This window comes from Pseudorasbora parva, chromosome 19, assembly GCF_024679245.1.
Source record: "Pseudorasbora parva isolate DD20220531a chromosome 19, ASM2467924v1, whole genome shotgun sequence".
In the NCBI taxonomy this organism is placed as follows: Eukaryota; Metazoa; Chordata; class Actinopteri; order Cypriniformes; family Gobionidae; genus Pseudorasbora; species Pseudorasbora parva.
The window spans coordinates 34,281,409-34,297,291 of record NC_090190.1 but is presented as its reverse complement, the minus strand read 5'-3'; the positions used below and the strand labels follow the sequence as shown (position 1 = coordinate 34,297,291).

Genomic DNA, 15,883 nt, shown 5'->3' with positions numbered 1-15,883 from the left:
GCTGGCACTTAAGCCATGCCACCAATGCAGGCCCTCCAAGCAGGCCTCAGCCCTTCCAAAAATCTTCTCTTCTACAATCCGATCTTCAAGAACACGAAGCATCGCTAAAGCAAACAGCCGCTTTCCTCTCTTCCTCGGAAAGAACCACCAGATACGCAGGAACAAACGCACACACGCGAGAAGCCACAACTAGAGCAAGTATTATCTTCCAAATTCAACTGCTGTAAAGAGGGTGTGTTATTTTCCCGTTGGGATAAATTAACTCCGTGAAGGTCGTATCTGGTGAATTGAAGGAAAGTTGGTTCTCACCCTCCCTCACTCTCTTTGTCTCTCTCTCTCTCTCTCACTCTCTTTGTCTCTCTCTCTCTCTTTTATCTCTCTCTAATTTCAGTCTATTCATTATTCTGTTTTATGTATTCTTTCGTTAATATCTATACTTCTACTCTCTTGATGCATATTTAGTATGTACTTTCTGTGTGAATTGTAGTGTTATTTTTAGTCTGTGTTTATTAAACCTTCAAAAGACATTTAATGAGTTGAATCTGTTATTCTGCCACATACACAAAGTCAATGAAACTTGCGATCTAACGTTACCTAACTGCTTATGCTACTATGTTAGTAAAGTAAACTGTATGACCATTTGAAATATTGAACTTATCCTGATCAGTAAAGTTAATGTTTCTTATGCGCTCGTAAAGCAGTAATCCCTTTATTGAGAATTGATTTGAAAAGTCTATAACTAATTTGCAGGACAAACTTAGTAGGATAAGTTCAAGCAATTCCATAAAGGGTTACTTGTATTTAATTAAACAATTTTCCCTATCGGAAAATTTTAATACGTAATGAACAACTGGCAAATTATATTCATAAATTCATGAATATTGAATATTAAATCCCTTTTGAGTTAATTATTCCCCGAGACATTAAACTCATGAGTCGTTGTTGTTACAGCGTCATGGCAAAGCATGCTGACTGAGAAATAAAAATCCCAGTGAACAAAAGAGTGAACAAATCAGATTACTTAAAATGCACTCGTTTTCTCAAACGGAAAAGAAAGTTCTAAATACTCATCAAAGTTAATTTGTTTGAACTAATTTGTTAAAGGGTTAGTTCACCCAAAAATGAAATTTCTTTCATTAATGACCCCAATGTCGTTCCACACCCGTTAGACCTCTGTTCATCCTCGGAACACAGTTTAAGATATTTTAGATTTAGGTCGAGGCCTTTCTGTCCTTTGAATGTCACTATACTGTTCACGTCCAGAAGGTAATGAAAACATCAGAGTAGCCCATATGTGACATCAGTTGGTTAGTTAGACTCTTTTGAAGAGTCAACAATACATTTTGGTCCCAAAATAACATTGTCTTCTCTTCCGTGTTCCTCAAATAAAGAATAAAACGGTCATAATTCAAGATTCGGATCGCGTATCAAACTGGCAAACTGCTGAAATCACGTGACATTGGCGATATGAATCACGCTGATTCACGACCGTTTGATTCTTTATTTGAGGTTTGAAAACAAACGCGGAAGAGAAGGCAATGCTGAATAAAGTCGTATTTTTTGTTATTTTTGGACCAAAATGTATTGTCGACGCTTCAAAAGAGTCTAACTAACCAACTGATGTCACATATGGACTACTTTGATGATGTTTTCATTCCCTTCTGGACGTGGACAGCAAGTGTGCATACACTTACATTCAAAGGACAGAAAGGCCTCGGGCTAAATATAAAATATCTTAAACTGTGTTCCGAGGATGAACAGAGGTCTTACGGGTGTGGAACGACATTGTGGTGAGTCATTAATGAAAGAAATTTCGTTTTTGGGTGAACTAACGCTTTAAATTTGAGTTGGCTCTACTCAAACCAATGAATTATTTTAAGCATAAGGGTTTGCAGTGTGGGTGTGCTGGTGAAAGCTTCAGGTCGAGTTACAGGTTTGTGCAGTACATCTCCTCAAGCTCCCATATAGCTTTCCAGGCATAGACCAGCATGATAGTCATTGTTGTTCATTGGCATTTAGTTGCTTATCTGAAGTATGTTGTGAACAAAGGCACATTCTAGATATTTATCAATTTGTGTTTCAAGTAAAGATGACAAACACACTTCATTTAATTCAGTGAACTCTGTTCAGTTGAGTTCACTTGATTTTAGAATACATCAATGATGCATTTATTTGAAGTAAAACTAGTAATATCCCCGTGATTTATTCCTGTGAGGGAAAAGCTGAACTTTTACTCCAGTCTTCAGTGTCACCAGATCCTTCAAAAATACACTATACAGTTTTTGGGACGCCTGCCTTTACATGCACATGAACTTTAATAACATCTTAATCCGTAGGGTTTAATATGGAGTTGGCCCACCCTTTACAGTTATAACAGCTTCAACACTTCTGGTAAGGCTTTCCACAAGCTTCAAGAGTGTGTTTATGGGAATTATTGACCATTCTTCTAGAAGAGCATTTGTGAGGTCAGGCACTGATGTTGGATGAGAAGGCCTGTCTCTCAGTCTCCACTCTTATTCATCCCAAAGGTGTTCTATCGAGTTGAGATCAGTACTCTGTGCAGGCCAGTCAAGTTTACTTGACTGGCCTGCACCAGTCCCCCCTTTACTAAACTTTACACATGGCACAATACAGTCAGGCTAGAACTATTCTCCTGGCAACCACCAAACCTAGACTCCATCAGATTGCCAGACAGAGAAGCGTGATTTGTCACTCCAGAAAACACGTCTCCACTGCTCTAGAGTCCAGTGGCGGTGTGCTTTATACCACTGGATCCGACGCTTTCAATTGCACTTAAGGATATAAGTCATGGAAGCAGTTGCTCAGCCATGGAAACCCATTCCATGAAGCTCTCTATACACTGTTCTTGAGATAATCTGAAGGCTACAAAAATTGGAGGTCTGTATTGAAATTTGGTGATGACTGCTCACTGTGCGCCTCAGCATGTGCTAACCCCGCTCTGTGTTTTTATGTTGCCTACCACTTAATGGCTGAGTTACTGTTGTTCCCAATCCTAAATGCTTTCACTTTGTTATAATACCACCAACAGTTGACCGTAGAATATTTAGTAGTGGACTTATTGCACAGATTGGCAACCTATCACGGTACTATGCTTGAATTCACTGAGCTCCTGAGAGCGACCCATTCTTTCACAAATGTTTGTAGAAGTGTCTGCATGCCAAGGTGCTTCATTATACACCTTTGGCCATGGAAATGATTGGAACACCTGAATTCAATGATTTGGAGGGGTGTCCCAATACTTTTGGCAATATAGCGTATATGCTGATTTGTTGCTCAAGAAAAATATATTCTTATTATCCTAAATTATAAATTTTGTGGATACTATTTCAGGATACTCTTTTAAATAGAAACTTTTTTTATTTGAAATAGGTTAAGTTGTAACATAACAAATTTCTTTACTGTCATTTTTGGTCATCCTTGCTGAAGTTTTAATTTCTTAACTAAAACATATGTGTGTGTGGGGCCAAATGCTTTGAAATGATTATTATCTATCACATCAGCAGAAATCTGCAAACCACACACATTGTATTTCGACCATGCAGTCTCTCTCTAACATTAATAACATTGTTTATTTAGAAGATATCTGGTTCTCACAATGCACACTAGCTTTCTTATTGAAGTAAATACTCTTCACTCAGCTCATCATTGTTATGTAACTACAACTGTTCTTTCAAAACCACTACAGCATGAAAATGAAAATGCCACGATATTGATTTTAGGATAAAGCAGTCAAGTCATGTTTTTACTGTGTTTGCTCAAATGACAAGAAAACAAAATAATAATAATACTAATTTGTTACATTTATATAGCTCTTTTTTATGCACTCAAAGCGCTTTACATAGAAGGGGGGAATCTCCTTAACCACCACCAATGTGCAGCACCCACCTGGATGATGTGACGGCAGCCATATTGCGCCAGAACGCTCACCACACACCATCTGATTGGTGGAGAGGAGGTCGAGTGATGAAGCCAATCAGAATAGGGGAAGATTAGGAGGCCATGATGGACAGGAGCCAATGGGCAAATTTGGCCAGGATGCCGTGGTTACACCCCTACTCTTTATCAAAGGACATCCTGGGATTTTTAATGACCACAATAACGAAAACTATGACTTTATTCAGCATTGTCTTCTCTTCCTGGTTTATTTTCAGTCCTCAAATAAAGATTTGAACGGTCTGAATCAGTGTATTGATTCATGATTCGGATTGCCAAGGTCACGTGATTTCAGCATTTTGGCAGTTTGACACGCAATCCCAATCATGAATCTAAATGCTGATTCATAACCGTTCGAATCTTTGATTGAGGACTGAAAACAAACCACGAAGAGAAGACAATGCTGAATAAAGTCGTAGTTTTGTCGTAGTCTATACATGGACAGTATAGTGTGCATACACTTGCATACGCTCTCTGACTAAATATCTTAAACTGTGTTCCGAAAATAAACGGAGGTCTTAGGGGTGTGGAACGACATTAGGGTGAGTCATTAATTACATAAATTAAATTTTTGGGTGAACGAACCCTTTAATATTTAATGTTTGCCCTAGATCCAGTCACAGGACAGTAATAATCTATGTTCTGTAACCTGCTGAGCTAGATAGCATTTTCAGGCACTTGATGGGTTCATGTAGAACTTGTTTTTGCGTTCCACGCTGGTCTTCTATTGTTTTTTTCTGTAAACGTGCCACACCACACCATCAGCATTTCACGCATGGGCGGCATATTTTTAAGATGCTGTGCAATCTAAATTTAAAAAAAGTTCAACTTTCAAAATGCGTCTCGCATTTTAATGAGCGTTCTTCCTTTTTTTGCTCTGCACTGTCTCAAATTTGCTGCCTTTTAATGTAAATGTAAATCACACACTTCCCTATACTATACAGTATGTGAAAAAAGTATGTGAAGAAAAAAGTATGTCTAAATTCACAGTATGAGAAAGATGACCCACTGGTGAGATTCTGAAGTGTGCGTTTGATAAGACCAAAGTAAAGATGTTCAGTCATAATGCACAAAGACTGTCGCTGTGCATTATGACCATACATTTCCACTTAAGTCTCATCTGTCCAAAGAACACTTTTCTAGAAGTCTACTTGTTCAGATGTTTTTTTCTTTCTTTTTTGTTTTTTGTTGGCAAAAGCTAAACTAATGTGAAGTTATCTGTCCACCATCTAAAGCTTGCCCAAAATCAGCTCATGCAACAGAACAATGATCCCAAAAACACCAGCAAATCTACAACAGAATGGCTGAAAAAGAATAGAATCAAGGTGTTGCACAAAGCCCAGTCAAAAAGTCCAGACCTCAACCTGCATGAAATTCTTTGGCAGGACCTTAAAGGCTCGATATGTAAAATTTTGCATTAAAATATCCAAAAACCACTAGAACAATGTTATATATATTTGTTTACTTGTGTACTTACATTGTCCTAAATGTTTCCAAGAATGTTTAAATCCAGAGAAATAAGCAATTTTAACCAGGACACGGACCGTGTCCGTGCGTCGCCTATCAGTGACAACCTACCCATTACCCTCGATTTCGTATTATTTTTTTGAAACCTTTGGCATAATAAAAGCTCTGCGAAATCAAAGCGTCATCAAGCTATGCCTTTGTTTTGAATAAGTGGTGAAAAATTACATATTGCGGCTTTAAGTTGTGCATAAACATATGCCTAAAACCGCAAGGAACTGAAGCAATTTTGTAGAGAAGAGTGGCCCAAAATTCCTCTCACAACATGAGAGAATGATACTGTCATACAGAAAGTGATTACTTCAAGTTATTGCTGTTAAATTTGATTGTAAAAACAATGGTTGGTCAACCATGGTTTCTCTTTTGGCTTTATTTTTTGCTAAATAAATAATGACACGGTGTAATAGGCCTGTGCCATATGCTGCTGTTTAGCTAATGTTTTATTTTTACTTAATTTTAAGACCTTCTAATGACCAGATGATATTTGTATTATGTCCTGACTCCTGAGACATAATTGTCCTTTCTTTTTAACATGACTGTTAACTCACTATTGAAATAAAGAAAAATCGCAATGGCCTTTTTAATCTTTATTATTTGGCGGAAACAAATATTCCATACTTGTGTGAGGAACAACAGACTGTTGTGGGTATGTGTAACATAAATCAGCCTTTTTTAGTGTGCTTGTGTCTGCTGTCCTTTATAAACATTATTAAACATTATAACATATTTAAAGAATTATTCACCCAAAAAATTATTTTGTAAAATTAAAATTAAAAATTTAAAAGTTTATCTGCTTACCCCCAGGGCATCCAAGATATAGCTGTATTTGTTTCATCTGTAGAACACAAATTAAGATTTTTAACTCCAACCGTTGCTCGAATCTCATCCTGTATTCTCAATGCCATCGCTTCCACCAAAGAAGGTAAAAAAAAAAACGGTGTGATCATAGAAATGTATACATAGATGCCTCATTCGACCTATCTGTGCAGGCACTAATGAGGAATCTATATATGATTGCGCCAGGTTTTGGACCTTCGGCGGAAGTAATGGCGTTGGGAATATTAGATGAGATTCGTCTGCTATGATGTAAAAAAACAAACAACCAACATAAATACTGTTCGGTTTCTCGCAGAAACCGATCGTTTCATTAAGACATCAATGTATCGTCACAAGCCGCGGGGTTTAATATGGCTCTATATGTTTTTTACTCTCATAGTAACTCTCATAGAAAAACACCCCATTGGCATAAGCACACATTGGGTGCCCTGGGGACAAGCAGATAGGGGGACTAAATGTCCCGTTTTCCCAAGCCATGTCCTGTCCTGGCCATCCTGGCTGTTTTTGTATAATGTAAAGAAAATGTCCTGGTTTTCAATATTTTTCATTGGGCCATTGAATTGACCAGCACTCGGGCAATCTATAAGTAGCTCATTACCGGGCAGAGTGTCCTGGTTTGGTCACCCTATTAGCAGATAAACATCAAATTTTCATTTTTGGGTGAACTATCCCTTTAAGACTGTACTAATTTGTTTCTAGATAAATTTCTTTCTTTGAGACATTTGTAGTTGTGCGACTCGTCCTAGAGGAAGCGCTGTGGAGTGACGGCTGAGGGAGGTATCAGGGCTTGTCCTCTGGTGATCTCACTCACCCTGCCTTGTACACGGCAAACAGCCTTCTCATTACGTGAGTCACAGAACAACACATGCAGTAGTGCAGAGCAGACAGTCTGCATATGTCTTCAGCAAGGTAAGACGCCTTTTTTTCATATTTATGTATTAGGCTATTCAACGGTATTTATGCTAAACTACAGGGAGATCTTAAAGAATTCAATTAAATGTTATATTACTTTCTCAATCAACCGGGAATTCCGACGGCGGATGTTTTTCAGTCGTCAGAGTAGCGAGTTTTTAATAGTTTATTTAAACTGTTTACATTTGTCTTTTTAAGTGACTTACAGTATCGAGTTTTTTTGTTTTGTTTTGTTTTTATTTTATTTTACATTCATTAGGTTTTCGGAATGTCACACAAAAATGTTGAGGGCTTCTCTACGTTCCATCCTAACCAATAAGTGTTAGCAGTAGGACAGCAATACCATAAGTTCCCCATGTAATTATATTCTTAACATATGTTTACTGTTGTGTTATATTCGGTGATTATATGTCGGTGATTATATGTCTGTGATTTTAAGTGCACCAGCTACTAAGCTCTTAAATTTATCTCTTACCATGAGACATATTTTGGTCATACTCTATCATATCAGATGCCATGCCCTCTGTGTGGAAACATATCATGCTGACTCATTGGTTTGTGCCTTCCTTCATGCAAACCATTTCAAAAACACTGACTTTTTACTATATTTGAATGTGCAATACTTAATGATTGTGAGAGGATTATAGTATTTGCTTAAAGGTTTAGGACTGTGTAGTCTATATGTCAGTATATATTTAAATCAATCTGAATATCAAAAGCAGATTTCCTTCTAGCAAATTATACAGATTGTTTTCCAGAGGAGCGCCAACATTTATGCACAATTTTACGATGCAAAAAGACTGACTCTAATCTGACCCATGCTGACTAGTATTATCTAAGTTTATGTACTTTGCTGACTCACTGAGTTCTTTTAGATCATGTCTTGGCACAAACGATGCACAGTGGCTCTTGGGGCAAGATGAGGTCACTTCCCCCCAAATCAAAAGGATAAATGAGATCGTTGGTAACCTCACCTATATGTTTTTTTTGACTATTCAAAGGACGCATTCACACCTAAGCCTTCGTTGATATGTGGCAGGTAGCCTTTCAGAATATGATGTGTATGTATCATGTGTGTGTAGAAAATCTAGCAGTCATTTTTTATGTCAAGACAAATTCACATACAAAGAGAAAATGTCTCTATATTAATATGTCACATACGTGGAGATTTTGCAGGTCTCTGTCAAAGGCAAATGGCCAAAACATTTGTCAGTCTTACAATGAACGCCCTTTTTTTCTTTTTTTTACATGCACTTGCTTGCGTTTGTATGGTTTTGAAGTACTAGTTACGTGAAGTATAGCTGATGGTATTTCATATAATGATTCCTGAAGAACACTTCTATATGGTTCACTAAAAATAGCTTCAAATTTAAATGGTTGATCTCTTGAACATTTTGGAGTATTATAGTACTAGAAAAATAAGATTCATAGAGTATAACCCTGACCATTTTGAAATGTGATTTATAGCATGTTTTTCTCCATTCTGATACTCAAACCATTTGATACTTTGGAAATATGTAAATCACCAAACAGTAATTTGCAACACAAGACCTTAGGGCATGCTTGTCAATTACATGGATTGACAGAAACCTGGAAGGAAAATTAACAAAATCATTTACATTTCCACTTAAATGATCAGCTTTCGTTGTTTTTGGATCAGTGTCAATATATAAACAGGTCTTTCATTTCCACAGTAATACATCAACATTCTGATATAACAAAGACTAAACAAGTTTTACATAAGAGCTCTTAACAAGATTGGGTGAGAAGAGGTTTTATATCAGCATGAGATGATGGCATGTGACGCAGAAGTAAATGTTTTCAGGCTGGCTGGATTTCCACTTGATTTCCACTTGTCACAGTCCTTGATGGATAGAGTGTTATCACTGATGGTCCATGTGTCGAGCTGGAAATCAAAATGTTCAACTCCCTCGTGGAAGAACAACAACGTCATGTTTACCAGGATCAACTAAAGTCTTGATTTTCAAAAATATGGGAAGTTTGCGGCTCCATTGTTGCAGTAAACTTGCACCACATTCTTGAATGAATAATTTATAGATGCACGAACATCGACATTACATTTTCACGCCCCTAAACATGATGCGGAACAAAATTAAGTATGATTACAGGTTAGTTTTAATGTTAGCGTTAATCAGAGGTGGATACTAGTGGAGTATTTTTTTACTTAATGAGTGTTTTTCTTTGGAAAACTTGAACTTTACTACATTCCAAAGCATAAAATAAAATGTCATACTTTTTACTGCACTACATTTCATAAATAAAAGTTGTTGTTTTTTACCTTTAACTACTTTAAACATATAGTACTTTCTTACTTGTACTTAAGTAAAATTTTAATTACTTTTACTTGAGTAAAAGTACATGTTTAATGTAATTAAGTATTAAATGATATTCAATATGAAACACAGTGCAGTAAAAATGACAATATTATGTTTTGGAATGTTGTGAAGTAAAAAATTTCCAAAGAAGAACACTGATAAAGTACATATTCTTGAAAAATAAAATGACTTGGAAAGTAAAAATACTCCACTACTGTCCGCCTCTGGCCGGTGTAAATACAGTTGAATTATTATTATGGCAGTTAAACTTTCTCTTGGGCTGTCATTGGTCAATGAACGCTGCGAAAGAGTGCAGACCTTCTGCCATCAGTGTAAATGTCTGGCTACGTGAGACTCCCATGAACTTCTTTGATGAAATGCGTCGCAAAAAAACGCATTTAGTCGACAAGAAAACACTAGTCGACAAGAAAATTGTAGGGACAGCACTGCATTTATGTTTATCTTTATACACTGGGGTCTCAGACTTCTATTTAGTTTTTTTGTGTTTTTTTTTGTAATGTATAATGTAGTTTTTTATTTTATTTTTTTATTTTTTTATTTTTTTACATTTATTAAATTTAACCATGTGAAGCAAGTATCCAAGTATGTGAAATTAAAATGATTTTCACAATGTCATGCATGGTACAAGTTTTTTTTTTTGTTGCAAAAAAGTGTTGTAACAGCTTTAAGAACTATTTTTGTAATAACAAAAATAACTGAATGTTTAAATACAATAATACAATGCACCAAAAATATATACAGCTCTGGGAAAAATTAAGAGAAATTATTGTTAAGTGGTCTCTTGATTTTTTCCAGAGCTGTAAAAGTACAATTTTCAAACAGATTAAAGTGCAAAAGAATTAGGCTATAAAGAACAACAGGTAACAAATTAATATAAGGTCTCATTTTTTTAATGCATTAACTAAGATTGAGCAATAGCTACATTTGTTACAGAAAGTATAATGTTGTTGGTAATGTTAGTTAAGAAATACTGATCATTGTTAGTTTTATCTTAGGTCCATCAAAAAAGTTATTTTGTAATTAAACAGTAACTAAGACATTAAAATTACTTAGAATAATTAATTTTTTATAAGTTTTTTCATTGTCAGTTTTGTAATAATGAATTAACATGTTAACTAATGAAGTCGTATGTCTTTTGGACAAATAATCCAAAACATTCTAATCATTAGGGCATGTTGTAGTCCAAATTAAAACATAATGTTTAAGTTTGAAAATAGATAGCCTATTAAATCTTTAAGTATTAAGTATTTCGTGCTGAGCCTGTGATGAACAACATTGAGATTACAAAAACAAATGGCTGTTTTAAAAACTTCTTCACTAGGTGGTTGCTTTTGTTTGCGGGGTTTCCAGGGTAATCGCTGCATTCTGCCATTCCATCAGCATCCTCTGCTGTCACTGAGCGGCACTTCATTCAGCCCGTCTCCTTCACCCGTTCAGTCATGTGCAAACGCACGTTGGGCTTGTTTACATCTGAGCGCATGTCCCTTTGACTCAGAATAGCTGTTGAACATTTATACGGTTGATGGGCAAAGTATTCTTGAGTGCATTATAAATTGTTAATAAATTATTATTTACGATATTTTGAAGTGCCCACAATAACAATGTTGTGCATATTCATTATCGTTATAAATCACATTACCGAAAATCAGCACATGCCTAATCACAAACTTGCTTATTTATTTAGAGATAAACATTATTATCTTATTTATTAAGACAAAATAAATTGTCTAACTTAAATGTCTTAGTCTAAAACTAGATGCAAAATTTTGTTTAAATGACACTGTTCATTTGCATGAAAATTACGTTTTGGGGTCCTGGCAAATGCAAACTTGTTGCAAGTTTTTGAAAACGATTCCTTTATCGTCTCCATGCAAACAAAAAAAGTGAATATGTGGAAACGATGACGTCATGCACATGCATATTACGTGTTCAGACTAATGGTGCAGTTTCTTTACAAAGTGATATCGCCACCTACTGGCCAGGCATGAATAATACAGCATTTTTTGTTGTTTTCGCAGATCAGTTTTGTTCCAGATTGTTTTGACAGCGTTGTCTCATACATGAAAAATGTCTGTTTTTAGTACATAATTGTCATGTAAACATACCCTTTAATAATTACTTAAGGTTCCCAGATTTTTTGTGTGCTCGCAGACTTTTTGGATCCCTGTTTTTAGTACCATCCGTTTCTGGTCTGTTAACTTGCTCTCAAGCAGATGTGCCAGACATGCTTGTGCAAAAATGAACAGCAATTGCATGTACGCTTCTAGCAAATTCCACACGATCAGAACATGAAACAATGCATAAGACAGACTTATCTTTGCACAAAGAACAAAATGTAAAAAAAAAAAATTGATCTTTTGAATTCTTTGCTGTGGTCATAAAAAGCTCACCTTGACCAAGTGTTCAGATCAGTTGCGTATAGGTCTTTTATCACTTAAAATGTCCATTTATTTACAGTAAACATGTTCCAGGCACTAATGCATTGCTCGGTTATAGTCTAGCCTGGTCATGACATGAACAGTTTTTGGTCTAACAGAATTTCCAAAGCAACTGCAGTGATTTCTCCCATATTTTTCTTCTCCATGAAGTCCTGGCTTAGGTAATCGGACACCTCCGGACTGATTTAATGTTGTGGAGGCTATCGTACAGGCTGTGGAATGAAGCCTGGAGGTCTGATTCAGTACAAATTGTCCTTTTGAAAGGTCAAGCTGTTTTCTTAACCATTCGGAAAGGTTATTTTGTGATTTAGTTGAGCTGACAGTGAATGTAGATGTATAGGGTAGAAGCTAGGCAATTCAGCATTGCAGCATTCCTGGTCAAATACCTGAAATCACTTATATATGCAAATAGGATCCTGTCTGGTGTGTCTCAATGTATAGACCATTCATTAAAAAGGACGTCAATCTAATGGCGCCAAGAAAAAAACCATTAGGCCAGAGACGATTAAGGTAATTATGACAAAGTGCTGCATGACCGATGGACGAGTTAATGAGAAGGGTGTGAGAGCTCAAGAAGAGAACATAAAGTCTTGATTGTGAAATTCACAGGGTGTGGCAGCGCTCCTTTAAAACTTTCTTTTCCCCCCCAGAATGCTCCTTTTTCTGTTGATTGTCAGGCTGCATGTTTTTCTGTCAGTTTAGAATGTACTTTTTCTAAATTGCTGTGTGGTGTGTGTAGATTTCCCCCCGAGGCTGTTATTCTTTCTCTCACCTTGCGCACGTCCCCTTTGCTCTACCTGCAAGGATAAAACATCACAGGGCTGATGATTTTTCAGCTCAACATGCGCTTCACATGTGCCTTGCAAAGTGTTTACACACAGAAATATAGACGTGCAAAGCAGGTGAAGACAGGCTGGTTGATAGAAAGGAAAGTCCTAGACAACTAAGGCAGATAACGCCAAAATAAGTCATGTTTAAGCCCACACAGATAATAATGATTAATTGAGGCTGTAAGTTTAACATTAAAAAAAAAAAAATCTTTGTTACTTTACTTGGACAATTTAGCTCACTTCATTTGAATTTGTATAATTATATATCACACTTTTTATCCTGAATAATCTAGACCATGCTTTGTAGACATGCACATTCATATTCATATTTCATTTATGTGTTTCTTGCTTTGGACATGTTGCGGTACGCTGGTCGTATCTTGCTGTAATCTAGTCTTTATTTATTTATTTCCTTGTTTGGCAAAGTGGATTTTTTCGTTTTGCTTCTGAAATGGAAGCACTCGCTCAAAACGAGAATGTTTGCTGCTTTTTCAACGTTATATTTAAATTTTGTCACAACTTAATTTCATTGTGTACAGTCTACTTACTAGGGGTAAGGAGATTTCTAGTTCCCAGAGTGCTTTGCATGAGATAATGTGGTCCCACATTATATTAGGTGACCTTATATACTATGCACATATCAGAAAATAACTACACTAATATTGTGTTCATATTGTGTTGCAAAACACTTCTGCTGATATTGAGGTGGGATACGGTAAAGTTAGGGACAGGTGTGGTGGTATGGGTAAGTTTAAGGGTAGGGTTAGGTCTAAGGGAAGTGTCAACAGTGTACATATTAATTACATATGTAATTACATTCCGGTACAATGCAATGTACACAATAAGCACATTGTATCAAACGATGTTAGTACATAGTAGTTAAGGCCACCTAATATAAAATGGGTCCAAAACTTTCATGTGTTTCAAGTGTTTTTTAAGAAAGATAAATGAAGGAGAAGGCTTGAAATTATTGTTTAATGTTCGATTAAGTTGTGATTTAGAATTTTTTTTTTTTGTCATATTGGACTTTTGGGAATTCGTATTGACGAGTGGAGCCTGATTGGAGGTTGATGACAGCAGTTCATATGAAATGCTTAACTCAATGAGCAACCGTTTTTAGCAGTAATGTGGTTTGTCTCTAGTGCAGTCTGTCACATATAATGAAATAAAACAAATGCATGTCGTACGAAAGTGTTTTCACAAGTTATTTTTACGTCTAGTTTTATTGGTGCTTAATTGGTTGAATTATGTTTCTGCTACTCAAGTATTTGAGTTGTGTTTACAAGGAAACTTGAGTTGAAATTACTTAAGGGTGCATGTTGAAGACGTACAGTCTATTTGGTCAAACACAATTTATGAGTTAAAAATACTTAGTCTGATGCAAATAGTTGCAAAACCAAGGCGATCTCTAACAAAGATTAAGTTTTTTACACAATGTTTTTTTTGCATATAACCTGATATTGTTTATATACCAATGCAGTGCAGGGACTTGTATGCACATTTATGCAATTTTAAATTATTTTAAAAATAAAATAGTTCCAAAAAATTATATGTTTAAAATAATTGTTCATGTTTTTGAAAGAAGTATGTTATGCATGTTAATAGTAATATTGTGAAACGTTATTACAATTTAAAATATTGAAATGTAAAATGTATGAAAATATGAAAATGTAATTACTAATTTATTCCTGTCATCATTACTCCAGTCATTTGATCCTTCAGAAATTGTTCTAATATGCTGATTTGCCTGTCCAAGAAACATTTTAATGTTGGAAATTATGGTATTTTTTTCAGAACACCTGACCAGGAGATTACTTCGTCTGTTTGTTGACTTCTTCCTGTTTGTTATTAAATTCATATTGTGTGTTTAATATTTGTGGTATTTCACACAAAGCAGTGATCGAGACCGCTGTGAGACACTAGCATAAGGATGGTATGGTACATAGATGCTTATCCACAAACTGTGTTCTTATCTCTTGTACTAAACAAAGGGCAAGCACATGCTAACCTGGTAAAGCCACCTACACCTTTTATTATTGACTTCCATACAAATCTCACCATCTGTTTACACAGACGCTCTCCATCGTGCCTCCACCCTTCACTGGTATCTGGTGTAACTGGAAGTGGAGTGAATCAACAGTCTATTTGAATGATCTCACTCTTATTCAATATATCTTTCTGCTGTCTGTGGTCACATCCCAGAGGATCAAACCCTTTTCTCCTCCTGTTCTCCTGCATGGACATGTTGGTGTCTCGGTTAGATGTAATCACTTCCTCTCTGCTGTATGCTACGGATGTTGCTCTGTTGTCTATAAGAACAAGTTGGTTATAGTAAACCACAGGTTGAATATGTTAATAGCTCTTTGTTTGCAACTGTAAATGGTTTGTCATGATTTATAAATGTTTGTCATTTTGAAAGGTAAACCATAGTTTGATTTGTCAATTCACCTATATTTATATAGTGCTTAATACAATGCAATCTTCACTGTGATAAACAGGAAAATAATTATGAAAATGTAAAGTCTCAGAGCGGGGTCAGCGCATGTGTGGCCTTTAGATTTTCTCAAGAACAGTATGTAAAGAAACTTCATGGAATGTGTTTCCATGCCAGAGCAGCTGCATTCAAGCCTTACATCACTAAGTGCAATGCAAACTGTCGGATGCAGTGGTGTAAAGCATGCTGTCACTGGACTCTAGAGCAGTTGAGACGTGTTCTCTGGAGTGATGAGTCACGCTTCTCTGTCTGGCTATCCGATGGACAAGTCTGGGTTTGGTGGTTGCCAGGAGAACGGTACTTGCCTGACTGCATTGTACAGAGTGTAAAGTTTGGTAGAGGGGGGATTATGATGTGGGGTTGTTTTTCAGGGGTTGGGCTTGTTCCTTTAATTCCATTGAAAGGAAGACTTAATGCTCCAGCATACAATACATTTTGGACAACATCATGCTCCCAACTTTGTGGGACAAACACTCCCATAAACCTTGTGGAAAGCCTTCCCAGAAGAGTGAAAGGTGTTATAGCTGTGTGGGCCAA

General features: G+C 36.2%; 1 protein-coding gene across 2 annotated transcripts in view; it reads left to right on the top strand.

Moving 5' to 3' along the window:
• The window catches only part of tuft1b (tuftelin 1b), a 33,316-nt gene that overhangs the window by 3,207 nt on the left and 14,226 nt on the right, over positions 1 to 15,883 (top strand). Inside the window, exon 1 of one of the 2 annotated variants that reach the window (XM_067425658.1) lies at positions 7,097 to 7,224. The exons of the other annotated variant lie outside the window; for it this stretch is intronic. The gene's annotated coding sequence lies outside the window, so the exon portion shown is untranslated. Of the gene's footprint in view, positions 1 to 7,096; positions 7,225 to 15,883 lie in introns of those variants that run through there. 2 annotated transcript variants of the gene reach the window in all.